Below are 9,131 nucleotides of genomic sequence, written 5' to 3'. Positions count from 1 at the left end.
GGGACTATTTTGACATTTTTCTCCTTTCTAATGTACAGACAAGATGAAATCTTCTTATACCTCAATTGTCACTTCCTCTATAGGCTCAAGCTTTTCACCATGCTCAGTTTTATACCTGGATCCAAAAGAGAAAGCATTCATGTCAAACACTCAAACAAGACGAGCACATATCTAAAAAGTCCAAATTTTCAAAATTTTAAAATTCACTTAATTTTTCTAGTTAAACACTAGAAAGTTTAGGCCTTATAATGAAAAATAGGAGAAGCAGCAATGAAAGATAAGGTTGTGCAAAACAAGTTATGTAGCTTGGGCATGAACAACTAAGAATATAAGACAACAAGGGAAACATTGAATTAATACCAGAGGAATAGAAAGGAAAGAACAGAAATAGAGTAAATGTACGCTCAAAGAAAATGTACAAAAAGGCTTGTAAATGATGCCGCATTAAGCACTCATCAAAGATGAATTGCCACATTAAGCACTCATCAAGGATGAATGAAGAGGGATACATAAAGTTTACCACAAATAATTGAGATAAGAGCAATAATTATAATGTTGAATATTAAAGGGAATATACAAATATACTGATAGAAGGCAGATGCAAAAATCATATAACAGCAAGGAAATTAAAGCAATTAAGTTCCTAAATGTAACCACATAGAGATAAGCTAAAACAAATTACACTGTGTAGTGGCACGGTTTCTATGAGTTTCTAAATTCAAAAAAATAGCTTTTACAAAGTGTAGTAGTCCGGTTTTTCAATAGGATGAAGCGATGTGAATAACAGCAGTAAACCAATGCTTTTCATTATGAAAAAAGTATCAAGACAATAATATTAACTTTTGGGTCTATCTATTGGGTGATGCATAAATTTAGGTAAAATCAGTCAGCTAAAGACAGAGAAACCATAAAGTTAAATTGGAAAAAAAGATATTTCATGCATGATCACTCAAAAAAATTCACCTCACTTGGAGACTCCTTGATTGTGATGAGAAACAGAAGGGTAGTTTTTCTTCATGTAAATAGGTTTAATTTTTTACAAAATTTTCATTGATCCAAGCCCAAGATTTTTTCAAATCTGGGGTTGAGACTTGCTATGAGTGCAAGCACTTAAAGTTAATTATTCTCCCACTTGATTAAGGAGGTTGCTTAAACTCAACTTTATACTTGGATGTGAGTTTTTGTAAATAGTGAATTGTCATGTGAAAGGAACCAAGAACCTATAATCCCATTATCTCAGGTAAACCAATGGATCTAGTCCAAAAACAATTACGTTTTTGAGCAGTAATGTTCTGAGAGCCTGATTAGCAATTGTGGATTGCCTTACTTAAGTGTACCAATCAGATCGGGGCGAAAATATGAAATTAACAATGCATCAAAAACTTTCTTTTGAAAATGATGTCTGCTCAATTATTGGCAAAGGGTTGGGATACCAATTTCATTGAAAAGTTCAAAAATACAAGGCACGGTTTTGTAATTAAGAGCCAAATATGACCAACAAAAGGTCAGCAACATTGAATGACTATTAGTTACAATGAGTTTCAAATTCACTTGAAAAATTTTATCCAAAATACATACGGATTGACTGGTGGATTTGATTTAGGTAGATAAGCTTATTATCTCGGAGTTGGACAAAGATTAATAAGGGATGGAGCTTTATATCCTTTGCAAGCTCAAATTTTGATTTAATTGATGTGTTGGCTGTGTGTCAACTGAAATTAATTAGGATCAGACCAACATGTATAAGAAGGCACATAAAAGAGACTTACAGCCTAAAAGACAACAAAAACTTGGTTATAGGTCTCACAACTTTACCCAATTGGTAAGGTAACCTAAATGGTTTAGTTTGATGAACTTTTAGCTTTAAGCCAGACCGGTTAAACAAGATTAGAATTACATCTATTGAAAAGTCATAGTTTTCTATTTGATAGGTGACGTGGGAGCTTCCCACAAAAAATCCAGCAGCGTTCTCAGCTACAATATTGGGACAAATATGTGATACCTGATACAGTACCACGAAATGTAGAGAGAGACCGTGGGCCTCGTACAGACAACCTGGGAACTCATAAAGTTTGGGCTCATAACATGCATTAAACTCAAAAATGTACTTTACTTTTCGAAACATACCATAGAAGGGATTTTCGGCATAAATTTGTTTTTCCAAAAATAACAATTTTCTTCCCAACTGTTTCTAACACCTTAATCTTCACCTTCCCCTCGTTGATTTCGTGCTAAAACCCATATGAAAGCTTTCAACTTAAATTGGATGCTTCCGATACAATTTTGGCACCTCCAACGGCTACCAAAAATGATAAAAACACAAAAACAAGGCAATTATATAAACGGAAGGGTGGGGAAGGAAATGAAAGCCTCAAATGACATAAAAGAGGTGTTCGTACCCTTTGAATTTGCCTCAGAATCCTGAATCGTGAGCTGTGGCTTTCGACTGCCGCACCCCAGCATCAGACACAACGCAGATCGCATAGGAGACCGCGAGATCACCTACAAACAAGCGAGGAAGCTATCGCATGAGGGAACCGAATGAGGGAGCAGAAATTCGGGAGAGAGGGAAAGAAATCAGAGATCTATAGGCCCTAATTGACCGAAAACAACAACTGAAAGTATTGAAGGTCAGTTGAGAACAATAATTGTGTAATTAGGAATATAACTAAGGATTATTTAGGTTAAAAAAACATATAACTTTTGAATTTCATATCTCTCAGTCTGTTAACAATTCATGCATAGTGCTTTATATGAAATTGATTGATTTCATGCTTAGAATTTAATAAAATTATTTTGATCGAATTCTGAGAGATGAAAAAATTAGAATAGTTATCAAATGTGTTAAACTTTACCTAGTTTCTAGAAATTTTGGGCGTTACAGGTCTCCCCTTTTTACAAAAAAATTTATCCTCGAAATTTCATATTTTACTGGAATAAGAAGAGATATTTTTGTAGCGTGACTTCTTTTTCCCAAGTGGCTTTCTTTTCAGCCTTGTGCTTCCACTTTATCTTCACAAAAGGAATATGTTTGTTCATGAGCTTTTTAATATCAGTTGCTAAAATCTTTTCAGGCTCTTCAATATATGTTAGATTTTTATGTACTTCAATACCTTCATATGAAATTCTCTGCTCTGAATTTGAAAATCATTTTCTTCGCATTAAAATATGAAACACACCATGAATATCTGACTTCCGTGGGTAACACTAATCTGTAGGCAACTAGAATGACATTTTCTATAATTTCAAAAGGACCATTATACTTGAGACTCAGCTTGCTTTCTTAACCAATTCTAGTTGTACCTTTCGTTGGCCTAACTTTTAAAAATATGAAATCTCCAACTTCAAATTCGACTGCTTTGTGCTTTGGGAATAGTATTTCTGCAATCGATCATCAACATTTTTCAAACTATAGCTAATTAAGTTGATTTTCTATGTGGTTTTATCAACAAGCTCGAGACCTGACATTTGACGTTCACCAACTTCAGCCAAATTGAGTGGAGTACTCCAATTTCCGTCATACAGTGTCATAAGGAGCCAATTTGATACTAGAGTGATTGTAAACAAACTCGATCATTAGGATGTGATAGCTGCCTCCAAAGTCAAGAACACAAAGCCTTAACATGTCTTCTAATACTTGAATTTTACTATGATTTTCTGCCAATTTATGGATGTAAACAGTGATGAAATGTAACTACGTAGCCATATGTTGTTAAATGTCTTTCCATAACTTGGACGTGAATATTTTATCTTTGTCAGAAATTATAACTTTTGAAATACCATGCAATCTAATAATTTCTTTTACACACAATTTGAGCAGCTTATCCAATGAATTTGTTTGTCTGATAAGCAAAAAGTGAGTTGACTTGGTTAATATGTCAATAATGACCCAAATACTATCATGATCGTCTTGAACAAAGAAATCCAATAATAAAAGTCACAGCAAAATATTCACATTTTCATTCAGGCATCGGCAAAGATTGTAGCAGCCTGTTGGGTCTCTGATACTCGGCCTTTACAATCAAACATGTTAGACATTAAGATGCACATTCAACAACATCCTTCTTCATACCTGACCATCAAAATGTCAGTTTCAAATTTGACAAGTTTTTTTGAAACGATCGATCGAGAGCCCGAAATTTGAAGAAAATCAAATTTGACACATTTTTTTTTACCCAATCGTCGATGAGATTGTCCGAACGAACTCGGATGACGAAACAGATTGTGTCGTCGCATCCAAAACGTAGATTTTACCTAGGAAGGATGCCCACTTTGTTGTAGTTTCATGCGCGAGAAAATAGCACGCAAATCAAGGGATGTTCAATATTAATTAAAAAATAATAATTCTTTTCACTTAAATCCCTAACCCCTAAATTCACGCACGGCCTCTCGCCCCCTCTCTTTCTCTCATTCGCGACCCATACGCAACTCGCCGTGCTTCCCAAGCGAAGCCCTAGCCAAACCCGATCCCCTTCTTCTCCCGCGAGCTGGTGCGACCGAACCCTATAGTGGAATTCATTCCAGCCAGCGCGTCTTCGACTAGAGGCCCCTTCCTCTTTGCTGCTCTGCCTAAAAGCTCCTCACTGTCGCCACGCCTCTGTCTTCACCTGCTCCCTGCCGCGCTCCAGCTTTTTACCCGCCACGCTCCTCTGTGCCTCTTGTCGTTTCTCGCCCGTCGCCTTCAAGTTTCGATTCACCCCGAGGTGAGTTCAGGTATTCTTCCTCCTCGCTCTTCTACTATAAAAATCCCACTTGGGGAAGGGTTTAGGGTTGGTCAAAATTCAAAGGAAGGGAGGGAGTACTGTCATTTTCTTTTCTGGATTCTCTGGTTGTTTTCCCTTGAGTGGTTTGGTGTTCTTGGGGTGCTTTTCTTTTCTTGTTCTTCTCTTGAACAAAAAAAACAAGCAAGGTATACCTTCCTCCCTTAGCTATTCATTACCGTTGGTTGTTTGCTTGGTTGTTTGTTCTAGCTTCAATGTTTCTCTGGATAAAAGAAAAAAGGAGAGGAAAAAGAAAAAAAAAAAGAGAGGAAGAATGGTCTATACTTTTATTTTTTTAGTCCATCTTATGGTGGCATGATTGATTGTTTTGCATGAAAGTTTAGTCTCTCAAGCATAAATTTTGAATTTGTTTAGCATGTTGTTCATTTTTTTTAGATGGTTTGGAAGGTTTCGCATGCTCTATTAAAAGAAGTTTGGAAAATGATTTGACACTACGTTGGTAGTTGAAGCTTTGAAAGTTTCTTTTCTTTTTTTTTTAATAAAAATAAAAATAAAAAACAAATTCTTGCCTTTATTTTGAGAATGTTTGGAAGGTCTAAATGTTTGGAAGGTTTGAAGGCTTCATTTAAAGAGGTGACGGAGCTTGATGTTGTGGCATTTTGGGAGTGTAAAACTTACTATTTTATATGACAAAAGAGATGCCTTAAGCTTGTGGGTTCAACATTTTGAGAGGGGTCGTCCATGATTTTGAGAAAGGATAATGTTGGTTTCTAGAGCCTATTCTCCTTATTTATTATTCTTTTTTTTAAGACTTGGATATGTGTGGTTCCTTTGCCTCTTTGAGGTAGGTTTAAACTAAAACGTCCTTTTGTCTCCAATGTGCGCTACTTTCCTTGGAAAAGGCTTGATGCTTTAAGACTCATTTTGAGCACCACATGTTAATTCATGTTAGTTCAAGGTATTTGAGGTACTGTTTTGGAAGATTCCTACATGGGTCCAAGGTGTAAGATGCGCCTAACTTGTTTCACTTTGGCAGGTTATAACTGTAAATTAGTTTCTTTTAGGATGTGAGAGATTCCTGGAACTTCACTTGTATGGTTTGCATATCCAACAATTAATCCGGATTTTTTTACAATTGTGCTACATCATCCATGCATGAAAAAGCTATATTTTTGCTCATCTTGCAAGTATAGTGATGGTATTTTTGCCTCCGACATGAGAGAACTTATTGATTTTAGATTACATATCCAACAATTAATTCGATTTTTTTTTACAATTGTGCTACCTTATCCAAGCATGAAAAAGCTATATTTTCGCTCATTATGCAAGTAAAATGATGGTATTTTTGGCTCCGATATGAGAACTTATGGAATTTTTTTCTTAATATGCACATGAGAATTTTGTTTTGAAGATTGGATATCAAGTATGTAAACATAAGGGAATTCTTTTGTTATATGCTTTGTGTTGTTGGAAATCTTGTAGCTTCCCGATTTGAGAATTTTCGTTGCATATTATACATTGAAGTAGTGAAATTTGTGTGTTAGATATGCAAAGACATGGAAGTTAGGTGACAATTCTATGTGAATTCATTTAAAGTCCCCTTCACCATTGTAAGGTCAATTATCGAGTCCATCGACTTCTTTCCCCTTTGGATACATATGAAGCAAAACAATGCAAATACAAAAAAAAAGTCGGCATTTACATACACACTTTTTAAATTCTATTTATTTGCATGTCTAATACTTGAACCTCAAATTTCATTTTCAAATTAAACCTTGGGATGACTTGTGTTCCAAATTGCTTAAACATTATTCTTACCCATCCATCTTGTGGATATTTATATATATGCTAAACAATTCTTTTGTATTTCCATGTCTAACGCAAATTTCTTTTTATAAATATGCACTATTTCAGTTTAAACAAAGGTTGGCCTTTGATATATTCTATTTGTTTCATGAAAGATTACACGAAAGTCTTATTGAAGGCCTATGGGTGGAATACTATGTTGGATTTTAAATCTTCCCTTATTGATTTGGAAGAGCTTTAAGATGCATTTTGTAAGCCTGAAATGTTGCGGCTTTGGGTGGCTTTTGGCCCATTGTTTGGGCTGCGATTTTCGTGATGTTGGGGCTGTTTTGGTGCCCTGTTTGGGCTGCGATTTTTGTGATCTTGGGGCTGTTTTGTTGCACGGTTTGAGCTGCAGTGTTGAAAAGATTTGGGATTATTTTGTGTCCCGTTTGTGCTGCGATTTTTGGAGGGTACTTGTAGCTTATTTGGACCACGGCTTGGAAGTTTTAACTGCTATTTTTGTGGGCTATACGGCTTCAGTTTTTTGGGTCTTTAGCAGCTTATTTGAACCATAGTTTGGAAGTTTTAAATGCTATTTTTGTGGGCTATACGACTGTAGTTTTTTGAGTCTTTTGCAGCTTATTTGGACCACGGTTTGGAAGTTTTAGATGCTATTTTTGTGGGCTATACGGCTGCAGTTTTTTGGGTCTTTTGCAGCTTATATGGGCCATGGTTTGGAAGTTTTAAATGATGTTTTAGTGGGCTATATGGCTGCAGTCTTTGGGGTCTTTGTAGCTTATTTATGCCACGATTTTGGGCAATTTTGAGATCATTTTGTGGCTTGTATGGCCTCATTTTGGTGGAGGTTTGTCAGTAGGTTGTAGGACATTTTAGAGGTCATTTTGGACATGGCTTTGGAACTGATTTGAATACAAATTTTGGGGCTTTTTCTTGGCTCGATCGGCTTCAATTTTGTAGCTACCTTTCGAAGGGCTTTTGGCTCGTTTAATTGGGGCTCAAACATGTGCTATTTTGGAGATTTTGAAGTATGTTTGAGGGCCCTTGTTTGCTGTTTTGGAAAGTGAGAACGGCACTTGTGGAAGGGTTAAAATGTTGTTTCTTTTTTTGAAAGTAAGAAATTTCAAAGGTTTGGATTTACAAAAGTTTGGGGAGCTGGGAGCTTCTAGGATCATGATTTTCATGATTTTTGGGGAATTTCAAATGAGCCTTTCAAATGCACATCGTTGGATGTGGGGATTTATTTTAGATTCGGTTTTGAACTTTGAGGGTATATCCATCCTTTATTATTTTTGTATTTCAAATGGACCAATCCCTCCTCTTTCTCACCCTTTTGTTCTCTTCTTTTATTTTCTTGTTTCTTGGTTTGACTTAAGTGCTTATGTCTGAAGCATAAGCGGACATATATAGCTCCCGCTATATATGAACCATCAAGCAAGTCTGTAAGTAGGTCGGTTTCGGGGTTAAAGAACAATGATATAAAACGCATCTAGGTATGTGTGAGAAGTATTAGCACAATCTTGACTCAATGACCTTGAGAGAATGAGGGATTGGCACTACTGCACCTCTAATACTTAGTAAATAGTTACCCATTTCTTTTACAGACAGTGGGAAGTTATAGCCTACCAATATGACTGATTCATTAATTTTCTAAAGTGTGAAAATTTTTTTAAGTGATATATATATGTACACACATAATCAACTAAAAAAAAAATCTTTCAAAGTGCATGACAAATTAAAATTTCTTTTGAAAAATGAAATCCTTACTAAATATTTTCTGAAAATTTCAAGGTTCAGTCATATGAACTAAGTTAGGAATTACCCTTATTTGTGACTGTTAGGCCACCGATCTTTTACTTAGTGTTGGATCACACATATATGGTGTTGATTATTTTGTTAAGGCCCCAGTGTCTTGACTTTGACCCAAGGTCCTGATTTTAAGTTCACCACGTCCCGAATGCTTACGGTTTTCTCTCTTTTTTCGGATTCTTCGTGTGTTGCTTACGGTTTTATTAAAATTTTGTAAAACACTCGCGATCTTTGTTCAGATTTTGCTCGTGTTTTCGATGACTTTCTTCGAGTTGTCGTGGGTTATTTATCGCTTTTCTCGAGTCTTTCCAGGTGGCGTTCCTTTTTGCCGCTCATGCTTACTTATATAAATGTCATATTTGCACGTCTCTTAAAGTCTTTCACTATACTCATACCTACAACATCGACCACATTAACAAGAGCAGCGGCCTCTTCAGGTATATAGGTTTTTTTTTACATTTATAGTGTTTTACTTTCTTTACTTGTGTACTTTAATGTCCTTTACTGCACATTTACTGCATTTTCTCTACTATTATTTTCCTTACTGCACTCTCTACGGCTTTTCTTTACTGCACCTGTTACTGTTTCTTTTTACGCATTATAACCTTAGAATAGGAGGCCAGTAGTCTGATTTTATAGGAGGTACCCAGCAGTAGATCACCGACTCAATAATTATACTTACAAATACAAAACATAAACTAAACTTGGAGTCGCTACAGTTTGGAACTTGGAACAAGTCTTCGTGGGCAGCACGACGGAGAAGCAGTAGGTGGAGGATGACGATATACACCAGCA

The 9,131-nt window shown here is 35.9% G+C and overlaps 1 protein-coding gene and 1 long non-coding RNA gene across 2 annotated transcripts in view; both read right to left on the bottom strand.

Moving 5' to 3' along the window:
- Positions 1-9,131, bottom strand: part of LOC110020535 (GTP-binding protein TypA/BipA homolog) — a 107,424-nt gene that overhangs the window by 10,764 nt on the left and 87,529 nt on the right. The window lies entirely within an intron of this gene.
- Positions 50-9,131, bottom strand: part of LOC110020536 — a 23,621-nt gene continuing 14,539 nt past the window's right edge. Inside the window, exon 4 of the long non-coding RNA XR_002293538.1 lies at positions 50-115. This is a non-coding gene — a long non-coding RNA (uncharacterized LOC110020536). The remainder of the gene's footprint in view (positions 116-9,131) is intronic.

This window comes from Phalaenopsis equestris, unplaced genomic scaffold (genome assembly GCF_001263595.1).
Source record: "Phalaenopsis equestris unplaced genomic scaffold, ASM126359v1 Scaffold000099, whole genome shotgun sequence".
NCBI lineage: Eukaryota > Viridiplantae > Streptophyta > Magnoliopsida > Asparagales > Orchidaceae > Phalaenopsis > Phalaenopsis equestris.
Note: the sequence above shows the minus strand (reverse complement) of the source record. Positions and strands in the feature narration are given on the sequence as shown.